Source organism: Ailuropoda melanoleuca, chromosome 19 (assembly GCF_002007445.2).
Source record: "Ailuropoda melanoleuca isolate Jingjing chromosome 19, ASM200744v2, whole genome shotgun sequence".
Taxonomy (NCBI): domain Eukaryota; kingdom Metazoa; phylum Chordata; class Mammalia; order Carnivora; family Ursidae; genus Ailuropoda; species Ailuropoda melanoleuca.
This window is the reverse complement of record NC_048236.1, coordinates 24,596,137-24,611,069: the sequence shown is the minus strand read 5'-3', so window position 1 is coordinate 24,611,069 and position 14,933 is coordinate 24,596,137.

Below are 14,933 nucleotides of genomic sequence, written 5' to 3'. Positions count from 1 at the left end.
TGACCTAACTGAACACAGAGTTGGGAAGAGACATGCACCACTGGTTCATGTAACCTGGCTTCAACATACCACTGTTCATACCCTGTCAAAATGGGCACTTAGTAGTTGAGAAGTGATACATTCCAGAAGGAAACTCTTTTGGGAATTGAAGATTGAGGTTCTATGATATTTTTGGTACATTGGGCTTGTTCCTGAAAAACAATCTGGAGAGAGGAAACAGTTCTGCAGGAGATTTTATGGTATTCCATTTAAAACTTAGGAGGACTTTGAGTAGTTTTTCAGGTGATGAGCTGATCTCAGAGTCCTGGAATTAAAAACAGTGAGTGTGTCCAGCTACATAAGCCAGAGGTAGGTTTTTGACATTGTTACCAATGATTTGCTGAATTAGTTCTGTGGGTTAGTCATGGCCTCTAGCATCAGTTGGTAGGAGGAACGAGGGGTGGAAATTGGGAATAAAAATATTCCTAGAAACTCACCTATAAAGAGCTATAATTTATAATGTACATTCAGCAGTCCCAGTGGGAGCCGATCCTGGGCAAAGTGCCACACCACGCTGGCCTCTACCATCCGGCGCAAGAGCGCTCTGCGGGAAGGAGGGAAGGAGCTGCTCTCCGCAGCGGCTTTCATCTCTGTTTATAGACCGCCTCAGACACACAGCCAGGAGGGTGTGAGCACAGGAAGCAAGAACGTCCTGAGGTGATGCCTTGGGGGTGTGTAAGGGGAGGGGTGTTCTGCAAGCTCCAGGAAACCCATGCACGCCCCACCTCCTAACTACAATAAATGCCAAAACCACTTGTTCCTCACTTGGCTCAATCATTCCAGAACAGCTTGGGTGCTTGCCATGCTGTCCCCAGAAAGTCTCATTATATCCTCTGGCTTCATGTGGGTCACCATTAATCTTGATACCCAAACCAATATCCAGTGTGGGATTGATTTCTCCCTTCCCAGGACAACCACAAAACACTAAAACTAAGTCTATTTATGAATACCTAAAAGACCAGAAGATCTATGCAATCTGTATAGTCACACATTTATGTGGTTTGTGCAGAGGGAGGGAACACAACAGCCTTTCTCACTGGAGTCTGAATGTGGCAAAAAGCAGGGAAGGGGTGTGTGGGGCCTGAAAGCTGCCAGTGGCCAAGTAACAAAGTAGAGTCTTTGCATTTAGACATTAAAATAGTCAAATATAGTTTTGCTTGGACTTCATGTGCAGAAGGATATGGGCAGGATATCTAGATAATAGCCATTTGCACTGGGTGATGAGTATGTAGGAATTTTATCATGCTGTTTATTTTAGTATGATTGAAATTTTCCATAAGTTTTTAAAAAGTGTCGTCCAGTCTAATATCAAAACTTCAACCTGTCATCCAATTTAAGCTTCTAACTTTTTGCCAATGTAGGCCTGATTCAGGCTTAGAAATCTGTATAGAACAGAGGAGTGCATAATCAATTTCTTCTCCATTTCCACACATTTCTCAACTCCTCCCTGTGGTCCTTCTGGCTGCTGTGTTGAGATCTGGGAAGGCAAAGAGGGACTGGCAAGGTTGTAATCTAGCACTGGTACTCTCCAGAGGGTGGGGGGTGCCCAAATGCTGAGTCCTGGCTCATCCTTTTCTATGGATTCACACAGACTTTGTGAATCTCTTCACTTGGGGGCCCTCTTGTAGCCCTAATTCCGGGGTGCGAATGCAATCTCGGCTTGGCCATTTACAACAGCCACATCCACCTCCATCCCCTCCAGCTGTACGTCTTTGGTCTCTTCCTGCCAGGGATGCCTCCACCTGGAAGGAAGCCCTCCAGAGCAGGGTCTTTACCAGCATGATTCAAGAGTGATTATTTTTCATGTGCCGGCGCGGCTCAAGAGAGACCCATGACAGGAGCACTGTTTATTTTACACTGTAAGCGCTCTCTGTTTGTCTCACTTTAAGGGAATCTACAGACTGCCTTCATCCCTCAGACTTTCTCAGGTAGGAGTCCCGTGCAAGTCCTCGAGGCCCTACACTCCGGCTAACCAAGAGAATCGGGAGGCTGCGAGGCCAGCAGCTTTCTGCCACTGAACAAACATCCCCCAGGAGTGGGTGGTCAGCCTCCCCTGCCTTGGCAAGTGCCGGCGTCGCCTGGGAGTGGCTCCTGGAAGCTACTCACACAGCTTGTAGTAGAGCAAAGCCAGTTCTCCTTCCTTTCCCCCAGAGGGGAAAACTGCATTCTGTCAACTCTCCCCAGAGAAAGCCTTCACTCCTAACCTTCCCGCAGTCCCCCCCCCACCTTTTTTTTTTTTATAAATACCCCAGAAGTGGAGTGTGCAGTTAAAGGTGGCCAAACTGTGTTTTGGATTACCACTTAGCAAATTTTGCCTAAATGCTTTGGCATCCCCTTTTAGAATATGCAGACAATTAACACTCTTCCTTATCAGCTTTGGAGCCTCAGCCAAAATTCTAAAACAACAGGGAATTCACACTTAGCCTCCTCCCTCTTGCATTCATTTGCGATCATTTTAAGGCAATGTTGCTCATGACATTTCAGGGGGAAAAATGTGTTCTAAAGTGTGGTTGGTGGTGATTTTGTAAAACCTCTTAGGAATTTGTAAGAATCACAATTGGGGTGCTAAACACTTAGAGGTACATGACATTGATGGAAAGACATGAGCATTCAGAAAAAGGCTCACAGTTTGCATTTACAATTAGTGGACTCAAGTGATTTTAAAGACTGGGAGCTGAAGAAATCAGTGGGAGTTGGGGAAAGTCTACCCACTGAATATGACTTAGAAAAATCTTTGTTGCAATAAATCATGATCTAGAAACTCATTCTTTTCACATGAGATACAGAAAAAGAAGCAAAAACAGAAGGACTGGGGGGGAAGATGTCACTGCCCAGTGCCTGCAATATTCTCGTCCAAACAAAAAAAGGCAGGACCTAGTAACAGCCCAGATACTCCTAATAACAAGAGAGGAAACTGAGAAATGTGCCTGTTTGATATCACTCTTATTAAAAAAGGGACTTCCATGTCAATATACATATAGCTCTACCCTGTATTCACTAAGAAATAGCCTTAATCAAATGCTGTTTAGAAATTTCAAGGCATTTTATATGTAACAACAATGAGAATCTTCTTAAGTTGTAGCTTTCAGCCACGAGTCTTAAAACAAACCATTCAGTTGTGACGTGTGCGTGTGTGTGTGTGTGTGACGTGTGTGTGTGTGTGTGTGTGTGTGTGTGTGACGTGTGTGTGTGTGTGTGTGTGTGTGTGTAGGGGACAGCAGTTCTTTTCTGTATGGTCAGGCTATTGCCGTTCGCTTTGCCCCTGGGGATCAGAGTAGGAGGTGAACCATCTGGATTCTCTCCCCCTCCTGCTGATGTGTTAGGAGGTACCTGGCACAGAGGACAGATTTACATGAAAACAAAAGTAGTAAAGTAAGAAATGGGAGACCCTGAGAGACCAGCCCCTTGCTTTCAGGCTCTGCTCCACAGAGCATGTGGGGGCTGCTCCAGCGACCTGGGCAGGCAGGGCCTCCACGTAAGTGTAGTCATTGCCCCAACCACCACAGACAGTCCAGTAAAAAGATCTCTTTTACAGATGAGGATTTTGCTTTCCTTTGAAGAAAATCTGCTGTTGCTGCAAATGGTGATAATAATTACAGTAATAGTAACAATAGTAATAAGTTTAAAAACCACTGATGTGGTTCAGCTTTCCGATGTCCTAGGAGAAGGGTGCAGAAGGAATCAGTGATTTGCCCAAGCTCGTGGCAGGTGGGGCAGGAATCCAGACCTCCTGGCAACCCTCAGTGCACACATGTGCAGTTGTGCTGGCCTGGCTGCCTCCTCTGGGATTCCCCCCTAGAGCCCTGCCCTCCTCTCCCCCGACCCCCCCCCCTCCGCCCGGCTATGCAGGGACCCACAGGAACAGAACCTTCCCAGGTGAGCAGGTTTCTGGGTTAGTCATTTTTCCTTCATTCCGTCTTCATCTCTCTGAATGTCAGCAAAAGCCAAGAATGAGCAACAGACTCTTCCAAAACAAATCTCTCTCATGTCTTTTTTGTCTTGTTTCTTTTGTGTGTCTGTCACTGAATAATTCTTCCTGAGCCTGCTCAGATCACTCAAATCCCTGAGCCTATACTGAGGAAAAGCAAGAGAGCAAAGCTGCCTCTGTGCACATGGATATGTGACTTCTGGCACTTTGACATTACTGGAATGAATCCAAATTGAGATCCTTCCAGTCGAGGAGTAAACTCCAGAGGCAGAGGAGGGGGAATTGAAAATCAGTCCAGGAAGCTTCCGTCTTCACTTAATAGATTGTTACAGAAATCAATACAACATGTGTGCCAATCCAATGAGATAAGGCCTGTGAACACTTTGGATCATTTATTAATCCAGATGCTCAAACAAAAACAAGAGACTCGGAGACATTAGTGGGGGCAGTCCTGGGCTTCACGGTATCTGGTTCTAGTCCTGGCGCTGCGGCCACCTAGGAGCGTGAAAAGGCTGCTTTACCTTTCTAGGCCTAGTTACTTCCTCTATAAAATGAGTGGTTCCTGCCAGCTTTCGCAATTTAGGATTCAATCATATTTAGGGAGCTAAACCAGATTTCTGGCACTGCTGTTTTGTAAAGCTGATTTTGACCTAAGCATATGCAATGCTAAATATACTGTTTTAACTGCATTCTGTCTGTGTTTATGGCTTCTTTTACTAAGCCAGGATGAGCCTGTTTGGTTCAAGGCTAGATAGCCTGGGTGTGTTGAGCACATTCAGGCTGTACGGCCTGGAACCGCAGCCTTTCTGGAATTGTCTGTGGAAAAGCAGCAGGCATCTCAAGCAAGGCTATGCTCATAATAACTAGATAAACCAAAAACAAAGGTTCTTATTAACTGAGTGAAATGTATGAATATTTGGGTTGAAATATTTCTATTTACAGAGTAATATCAACTGAACAGCAGGAAGTCTGCCCTGGACAGGGCTACTTAGGGACTGAATAGCCCTGTGTGTGCTCTGTACATTCAGAAGGGATTACCACAGGCAGACTCGGGGGGTGGTGGTGGCTATAAACATACTCTCTTCAACAAGCTCACTAGTTTCCTTCTACCCCTCTGACTGTGCAGATGCTCGGTAGAATGCCACCAACAAGGATTGCATGTGTCCCTCTTCCACGAACCGGCAGCCCCCCACCGACAGCATGACCTGGGAGCCAGAGCCTGCCCACTGCTCTCAGCACAGCCCAAGATGCTGGCAGGTACTGTCACATGACTGAACTGCACAGGGAAGGGATCTTGGCAGAGCCAGGTATAAGGAGAGAACTCTCATTTTTGGTGGTTCTGTTTTTCTTTGCAGATCAAAAACCTGCCCTTTTATATGACTTGTGCCCAGAGACTTTTCAGGAGTGCCTGAACCTGAGATAATAAAGGAATGATAGAAATTTTTTTGGAGAGTCAAATGGGGAGGAGGACTGCCTTCAATACAGGCAATGTAGTGGATTGTAGTAATAGTGGAGGGTTGAAATGTAGTTTTTAAAAAGTGGACAATTCCTGTTCTTACATTTGTTCATAAAGAAAACCGTAATGTCTTTAAATCACTCTTCTGTAAATAGATTACCTTTTTGCAGTGTTAACAAACCAAAGCAAAACAAAACACTTGGGAGCAAAGCAAACCCAGTTGCACAAACACTATGGGATACAAGTCAGCAAGCTCTGCATCTTGGCCGTCAGGGAGCTCTCAGGAGGCTGCCCCTGGTCTGGAGAAGGTAAATTGTGTTCTGCCAATGTGACCAATATGTCCAATTACAATGAACATCGACGGTGGCATCCACAGAACCCAGGTCTGTGACAGCTGGAAGAACACTAGAAATGGAGAACTATCTGTCAATCATGTACACTTGTTAAGCACTGAGAACCAAGGCAGCTCATCTGAAGAGGAGGTGGAGCCTTGGAGCAAATACTAGAAGAGGGCATTTGCGTGGTGTGGGCTTCTCTGCGCGGCTGCTGATGGGCAGCTCGTGGTTGCAGAATCGCTAGAGAAGTGTGCCTCCTGGCTCGTAAATTTCTTGTAGATGGTTTCTACAGGGGAAAGGCTTCTAAGTATGGATTGGGGGAGAGGGGGTGGGGGAACTGTGACAATGCATTTACAGAAATAGAACAGCGACCAAAAAATATAAAGAGAAGACCCTGTCCTTTAAAAGAGCTGTTATTATTGAGTTTTTTGGAAAGAAATCCTCTTTTTCTCCTCTCCTGGCCCCTAACAAGCTAGTGGGCACAGTGAAAAGGTGAGGAGACCCAAAGGCTTTCCAACTGGTTCTCATTAAATAGGAAAGAAAAATGAAAATGTTTTTGTGAATTTCAGCCGGTGAACAGGGAATAAGATAAAAGCCTCTGTGTGGTACTTCTTAGTTCTCCAAGCACTTCCACAAAGTATTCTTTGCTCTTCCTACCTCCCTTCACAGATGTGGAAAAGAGTCAAATGACATACGCAGATCCCACAGTGATTTGTTGGAAGGTTGTGATGAGAAAGCCAACTGACCAGACAGTATCCTTCCTCTTCTCTTGGGTGGCACCTTTTTGCCTTCTCTAAGCTTTTAAAGGAGGGATGAGTTTGAAGTGATACTCAAATGATATTCAGCTTAAAAAAAAAAAAAGCCGGGGCACCTGGGGGGCACAGCGGTTAAGCGTCTGCCTTCAGCTCAGGGCGTGATCCCGGCTTTATGGGATCGAGTCCCACATCAGGCTCCTCTGCTATGAGCCTGCTTCTTCCTCTCCCACTCCCCCTGCTTGTGTTCCCTCTCTTGCTGGCTGTCTCTATCTCTGTCGAATAAATAAATAAAATCTTTAAAAAAAATAAAAAATAAAAAAAGCCGTTTTTGTAATAAAAACAGTATCAATAATTAGTATGATAGACAGATAATATAGATAATTATAATTTGTTGAGCACTTCCTGTGTGTTGGGAATTGTAGTAAGCACTTGGCATACATTGTCCAATGTAATTCTCACAGTAACCCTTTTAGGAAAGTAGTATTGTTTGCCCCAGTTTGAAGATGATTGACGTGAAACAGAGTGTTAGAGTTACTTGCAGAAGGCTGTGGGGCCAGTGATTATGCAGGGTGGATTTGACCCCCAGTGTGCCCTGTCTGCAGTTGTGCTGGCGTTATTCATCAGGCATCACTTGCTCCAGGTGAATGCCGCCCAGCCCGATATGTTGCTTGGTGCCATCACCAAGGATGGTTTCACCACTACAAGAGGTCTGTATTCTTTACTCTGAACCCCTAGAATATTATGGGCCTAAGAGCAAAGAACATCACTTTGCATCAGAGAGACTGGATACAAACACTGTCTTAGCAATTGACTAGTTGTGACACACGCCTAAGTTACTTACTTAACATTTTTGAGGATCAGTTTCCTTTTCTATAAGTTTGGGCAACCCTACCTACCTTACAGCGCTGGCGGGAACATGAAAGCTAAGAATGGTAAGACTTCTGTGCCAGGCTAAGAGTGATTCCCCATAGAGCACACGAGTCCAGGCTTAAGGTCTGTCTATCCTGTTTTTGGCTCCTAAGAAGGCTACTTCCCTATTGTTAAGAGTTTCTATTCAGATGAGCTCTACTGGAGAAGATGGGCGTGATCCTTTTCATTGGTCATCATTGGCTTTTGCCCTGGTCACTCAAAATACATGTTTTTCATGTGAAATCTGCTCTCAGCTCCACCAATCAGCCAAGAACCTAGGCTACCCCAGTCTCTCCTGCAGCAGTTTCCTTGGCAACTGAGGCCCAGCCAGAGAGCTCACCAAACCACAGTGGGACCAAGTGAAACCCTGCAGGAGTGTCAGCACCCTCTCTGCTTTTAAAAAGCAAGAGACCGCACCAGAGCCTCTCTCTCGCAAAATTGCCAACCCAGCTGCCATCACTTTGTGTTCGTAGAGCACCTGTCATCTGGGCACCTCAAAGCCGATGTGCTTTTGTATCATGGGTCTTACCCTATTGAGACGAACGTCATCATTATTCATATTGTTCCTGTAAGGAATCACCAGTGAGAAAATCAAATCAAAGGATTCTCCAATGGGCTCTTTCATTCTCCTTATCCTTTTTTTTTTTTTTAAGTATGTGCATGGTACTCCTTCACAGTTACTATTTCAGCTGCTTGTAGGAAAATGCCACACTACAATGCTAAAATGTTGGGGTGAAAATCACAGAATATCGTACGGTCCCCAGTCAGCATAGCCCCGTTGATCTTCCACGGTAATCAAAACTGAGCTCACCTGATGTCCAAGCCAGGCGTTGTGATTGTGGTTTATAATCTGGCAGACCGGGGATTGTTCATGAAGAGGGTCCACATAGCAGGTAAGAGTGACTTTTCTCTTTGTCAACCACCACTCATACCAGGGGTGTTCCTAATAAGCTCCTAATAATGGGGAAAATACGGAGGATAGTCATTTGAGTATATGAACCTTTCCAAACAGGGATCATTTAGGATGGAGCTTCTCAAACCCTAGCGTCTATGTGAGTCACCTGGGGAGCTTGTTAAACACCTGGTTCTCATTCAGTCTGAGGTGGGACCTGAGCATCTGCATTTCAGACAAATTCCCAGGTGATAATTCTGCTGCTGGTCAGAGGACTGGATTTCCAGTAGCCAGAGCTCAGACTCTGTGTCTGTATTCCTGTGATGACGTGCGTGCCTGTACTTGCTCTGAAAGTGGGAGAGAAAGAAAAATACACGTCTCATTCTTGTAGGGATTTCAGTATTTTAAAACACTTTAATACATATTCCTCTTAGGCAAGTAGGTAGGTAATAATGTCCCCCCCTTTTTTCCCAGTGATGCATAGCTGTTGAGATTCCAGGTCCAATTTTTCATACCCGTTCATCACAAAAGACTAATCCAAATAGAACATTTTTGTCATTATTATAGTGTTTTTATCATATTATAGCATGTATATGAATTAGGAAGGCATGATTATGATGTTATTAAACACACACACATAATATCGAAAAGCTTTAAACCTAAGTGGGCTTAGGTTACAAGGAGATTATGTCCTAGATCACAGAAACGTTCATAGAGACATCTCCGAGGAAGGGGATTCCTTTAGCAATGATGCTTCTTCAGAAACTCCCATATTCATAGTCAAGTGAGCTTTGCTACTTTGGCTCGATATTCACTGGCTGCTGTTCAGATTGATTGAGATTCCATAATTCTGGTGAGAATAATTAGATGTCAGGGAATAACCTACCTCCAAGCGGAGGGGGTTGAATGGTGTGCTCCCTCCCCAAGATAAAAGTCAACCTGGAACCTTAATGTGACCCGGTTTGGAAGAAGAGACTAGATGTAATTAAGGTAAGGATCTCGAAATGAGATCAGTCCTGATTTAGGGTGGACCCTAAATCTCATGATGACTGTCCTTATAAGAGACAGAGAAGAAGACACAGGGGACACAGGGAGGAAAGGCATGTGAAGATGGAGGCAGAGAACAGTCATTAACGCTGTCGCAATCCAAGGAACGCTGGGAGGCACCAGAAGCTGGGAAAAGCAAGAAAGACTTTTCACTAGAGATTTTGGAGGGAGCTCGGCCCTGCTGGCCCTAATATCAGATTTCTGGCCTCCAGAACTGAAAAACAGTACATTTTTTTAAGCCTTCAAGTTTGTGGTCATTTATCGTGGCCATCCTAGGGAACAAACAACCCCTTCCAAATCTTCCAAAGGTTAAAGGTCCTGCTTTGGATAGCTGCTGCCAGTGGTGTTGGTGCTCTGTCCTAGTGTCCCAGGCACTCAGCCTTGGAGTGGCAGCTCTATGTGGCACATACAGGGGAGTGTGGTGGCATGAGCCCTGGAAATAGGGCAGTTTACCATTAGATAAACGGAAATGCTATTTTCTGAGCAGACGTATTTGTGGACTGTAATGAACTCACTGTACCCTAAGGAAGGTGAGTCACAACCCCGGATTCATTCAACAAAGACAGACCTCTTGACCACTTGATGGAAATAGATACAAGGAAAACTTTGGGTATGTTAATATTCATGAAATATTTATACTCTTAGATTTTTTTTTTAATGCCTTGAAAAAGGCTCTTTATGCATAAGTTTTGTCCTTGACCTTAAGCTTTAGTCAGTCACGTCTTAAGACGTGCCCGGTGGTGCGACCCCCTCAGAAGGTACTTCTGCCTTTAGCGGCTCCCTCGAGCTGCATGAAGCACTACTGCCATCTTGTGGCTGAGATTTGCCACCACGCCCATTTGTCAAGGTTTCCGTTCTCGCCGACAGAGGGCAGGGATTGAGGCCCTGGACTGGAGACTGAAGCCCTTGTTTATAAATTTGAGCTTTTGGCATTTAGCTGTTATGGCAGGGTGAGATTTGAAACTGCATATTAAGAAGAACCATATAATAACAACTTCTGTTTGCCTGTTATTAAAGCAGTGGAAATTTGCAAATACCGTATAACCTCCTTGGGGCTGAAAACATACCACATAGATAGACCATTTTGAATTTCCAATTCTTTTCTTAATCCCCACCCACCCTATGCTGTAGTGGCAGCTAACAGGCAGGCATCTGGGGTAGGAGGATGATGAGGGTCAGATTTTGGGAGGCTGGCTACCACCCCGTCTGCTACTGGGCTTCCTGTTAATTTGGACCTGAGAGGCCACCTAATCTTCTATTCCGTTGGAACTTCTGTTGGATTGCTTATTTATTTAACTCTCTAAACAACTGGGGTTTTGATGGCCTAATTTCCTAGGAAATAGGATTTACACAGCTCAGAGTCATATTTGGTGTGTGGCTTCTATTAGGTTAGGAGAATTCATTCTCTCTGTGTCTCCATCTAGTTTTTCACAACAGTGGAACTTTCCCGACTGACCTACATCAACATTCCCCTTCTCTAACCTTTAGTGAAACTGCCAGGCAGGTTCAAGCTCAGAGCTCTGGTTAGAGCAAGAGTGAAGGTTCTGGGACCTTCTGCCTTTTCCTACCAATATCTAGAGACAAGCTCAAAAAACTGTCCCTAAGTTCTCTAGAACACCATTTGGAAAGCCTTCATCAAGAGAAACAGTGTTCCAAAAGAGGGAGAGGAGAATTCCTAGAACGTTGCTTCAGAAGTATCAACATACCAATTTTAATCAAATGAACCCAATATCTAAATGGTTGAAAAATCGTTACCAGTTTTACCTAGGCACTATCCGTAGTAGAGAAAAAGCCCCTGGAAAGGATGACTAACCACAAGGTTTTGCTTTCTAGTTCTGGGCTCTCATACTTTTCTATTCAGAGTAAGACCCACCAACTCCTGCATCACCCGAGAACAGGGGCCGACGTAGGTGTACAAAAACTTGTGCAGTCACTTGGGGCCTTGCACTTGGAAGGGCCCAGCACTTGGCTTAATGCTCTGTTGCCACCATCTTGAAATTCTTAATAATTTTTTAACAAGGGACCCCTGCATTTTTATTTTGCGCTGAGCCTTTCAAATTACCTAGTACATCCTGCCTGAAAGTTTTTTAGAAACATATACTCTGAGGCCCCACCTCAAACTTCTAAAATTGAATCTGAATTATAACAAGATCTTGAATGAATTATTGCAACACTGAAGTTTAAGAAGCACTGATCTCAGCTGCCTCTGAGGTAGGTAGGGCCCAGGGAGGATAGAAAGGCTCAGAGGCATGAGTAGCAAGTAGGTCCTTGGTGGAGAACACAGGGGAAGATCCACATTCTTTTATTTATTTATTTATGTATTTATGTATTTATTTATTTATTTTTAAAGATTTTATTTATTTATTTGACAGAGAGAGAGAAAGCCAACGAGAGAGGGAACATAAGCCAGGGGGAGTGAGAGAGGAAGAAGCAGGCTCCCAGCGTAGGAGCCTGATGTGGGGCTCGATCCCATGACCCCGGGATCATGCCCTGAGCCAAAGGCAGACGCCTAAGGACTGAGCCACCCAGGCGCCCCCCGCATTCTTCTCTTTAGAGCAGAAGAATCAAAAGACATTTAGACTAGGGGAGCTGTGGGTACAGCACACTTGGGAGATACATGGAGGATAGAGAAGGAGAATATGGGAAATTAATTTATTATATAGGGAATAGCATCTTCAAAATCAGTACTTTTAAATCATAGTTACAAATTTTTGAAAAATTCAATTCTAACATTAGAGTACAAAAGGGAAGTTGAACAATGAAAGGCCACTGGTTTTTGACTTTGGGGTATGTCAGATCAGGGCAGGAATACACATCCATTATTAGGGTCAAGTTGTTCTTCCTCTTCTCACTGTTTCTAGGAATTTCCCCCTCTCTTCCTCTTTTAGCTGTCAAAGTTCCTCTTCCTCCCCTTCCTTTCTCTGGACATGTGCACTTTGCTTTATAGCATCAGAAAATTTACACATTTACAAAAGAACAGATTGGAAGAGATTTTGACCTTAGCTTTTAGTTGCTTTCAGAAAAACAAGAAATCCTTGAGGAAAAGGCTTCAATGGGCCAACTGCTAGCAAGAATGGTGGTGGATTTATACAGTTTAATTTAAAATTATACTATTGTGCGGCACCTGGGTGGCTCAGTAGGTTAAGCAACCAACTCTTGGTTACAGCTCAGGTCATGATCTTGCCGATCCTGGGATAAAGCTCCACATGGGGCTCTGTGCTCAGCACCAACTCTGCCTCAGATTCTTTCCCTTCTCCCTTCCCCTCTGCCCCTCCCTGCTTATGCATGCATGGGCGTGTGCACGCTCTCTCTATCAAATAAATAAATAAAATCATTTTTAAAAGATTGTTTTAAAAAACAAAATTGTACTGTTGCAATAATTAAGAAAAAATTAAATAAGAATATTTTGGATCTTGTTATCACAGAACACTTTTTCTTGGTTATACGTGCAATTTTAACAAGCCAAATCACTATATCTCCAGTGTAGAAATCTCCATTTCGGCATGAAAAACTTGAGAAATCAAAACAACATCTTTGATATGATTATACAGTTGGATAAAGCAAAAGCAAACCGAATCAAATCAAAAGTATTGTTTTTAGAATACAAGCTGGAGAAGAGCATACAAGAAAAATCTTGGCCAGAGGCAACAAAAAAATATGGAATTTACTTTGTTTCTCAACTGTAGGAAGTCCATAGACCCCTTGAACATTATAACTGTTGTCATGTTGGGTGTAGGGGGTGAAATTTTTATGTTTATCTAAAGGAGATTGAGTTTTAGTAGACTGAAAACAGGTATCTGGGAGAAAATGGAGTTCTCGATCTTCCTGTCATTCGTTCATTCTACCGTGTTGTTTTTTGCACACATTCTACGTAGCAGGCACTGGAGTTTAGTTTATGTCGTTGTTTTTACCTTGAATAATTTCAAAAGGATTTACAAAGAGTTTCATCAAGCCATTTTATTATAACAATGTTGGAATAAACCATAAAAGAAAGAAAAAGAATGCAGTAGTCATGAGCTCTAGTACAGTAGTTGTGAGAGTGTAATTGTTCAGCAGGGACACAAAGCCAGGGAAAATTGTAAGGTAACTGTAGCCAGGGTAAACTGAGGCTGTACAGTGGCTCGACTAACCCTACAGGGGTCCCAGGAAGCAATTCAGTAGGTCTGTGAACTTGGATGAGAACAACAACAACAACAACAACAACAACAAAACTATACCTTTCTTTTATTTTGTTTTTCTTACCTCTAACTGAAATTGAGCATTTCTTTCAATTGTTACTATAGGCCACAAGCCAGAGGCATAGCATAGCAGTACTTAGGACTTTGTTGTCGATAAAATCGCAGATATTTTTATATCACATTACAATTGTTTTGAACTATCATTTATGCTCATCACCACTTCAGAAATATAGTAGTCATTAGATAGAAGTCACATGTATTACTGCATCACAAATTGTGTTTAAAATGTTTTTAATTTTTCCAATATAATTCGTTTCCTTTGGATCCTATGTACTTTTTAAATGAGTTTAGTAGTATTCTAAGGAAGAGCCTATAGGCTTCACCAGGCCCCGCAGGGGTCCAAAGAATACTGAACCCTGTAGGAGAAGAAAGCATAAGTCCATAGAAGAAAATTAATTTCCCGGACACACAAACAACATCACGTGCCTCTATTTGCCAAAAAGAAAAAAAAAAGGTATCAAGTGATATATTGAAAAATAAATCCAAAGTGAATGGAAGAGCTAAATGTGAGATGAGAAATCATCAAAATCCTAGAGGAGAACACAGGCAGCCACTTCCGTGACCTTGGCCATAGTGACTTCTTATTAAACATGTCTCTGGAGGCAAGGGAAACAAAAGCAAAAATGAACTATTGGGCTTTCATCAAGATAAAAACTTCTGCACAGCAAAGGAAACAATCAACAAAACTAAAATTAGCAGCTTACAGAACGGGGAATGGGAGAAGATATTTGCAAATGACATATCTGATAAAGGGTTAGGATGCAAAACCTGTGAAGAACTTACCAAACTCAACACCACCCCAAAATAACCCAGTTAAGAAATGGGCAGGTGACACAAGCAGACATATTTCCCAAGAAGACCTCCAGATGGTTAACAGACAATGAGAAGGTGCTCACCGTCACTGATCAGCAGGGAAATGCAAATCACAGCCGTGACGAGATACCACCTCACACCTGTCAGAATGGCTAAAATTAGCAACATGGGAAACGGCAGATGTTGGCAACGACGCAAAGAAAGAAGCTTCTTACACTGTTGGTGGGAATGCAAACTGGTGCAGCTACTCTGGAAAACAGTAGGGAGTTTCCTCAAAAAGTTAAAAATAGAGCTGCCCTACGACCCAGCAATTGCACTACTAGGTATTTACCCAAGGGTACAAACATACTGATTCAGAGGGGCAGCCGCACTCTGATGCTTATAGCAGCATTATCAACAATAGCTAAATTATGGAAAGGGCCCAAGGGTCCACTGACTAGTGAATGGATAAAGAAGATACAGACTACTATTCAGCCATCAAAAAAATCAAAGCTTGCCATTTGCAACAACACGGCTGGAGT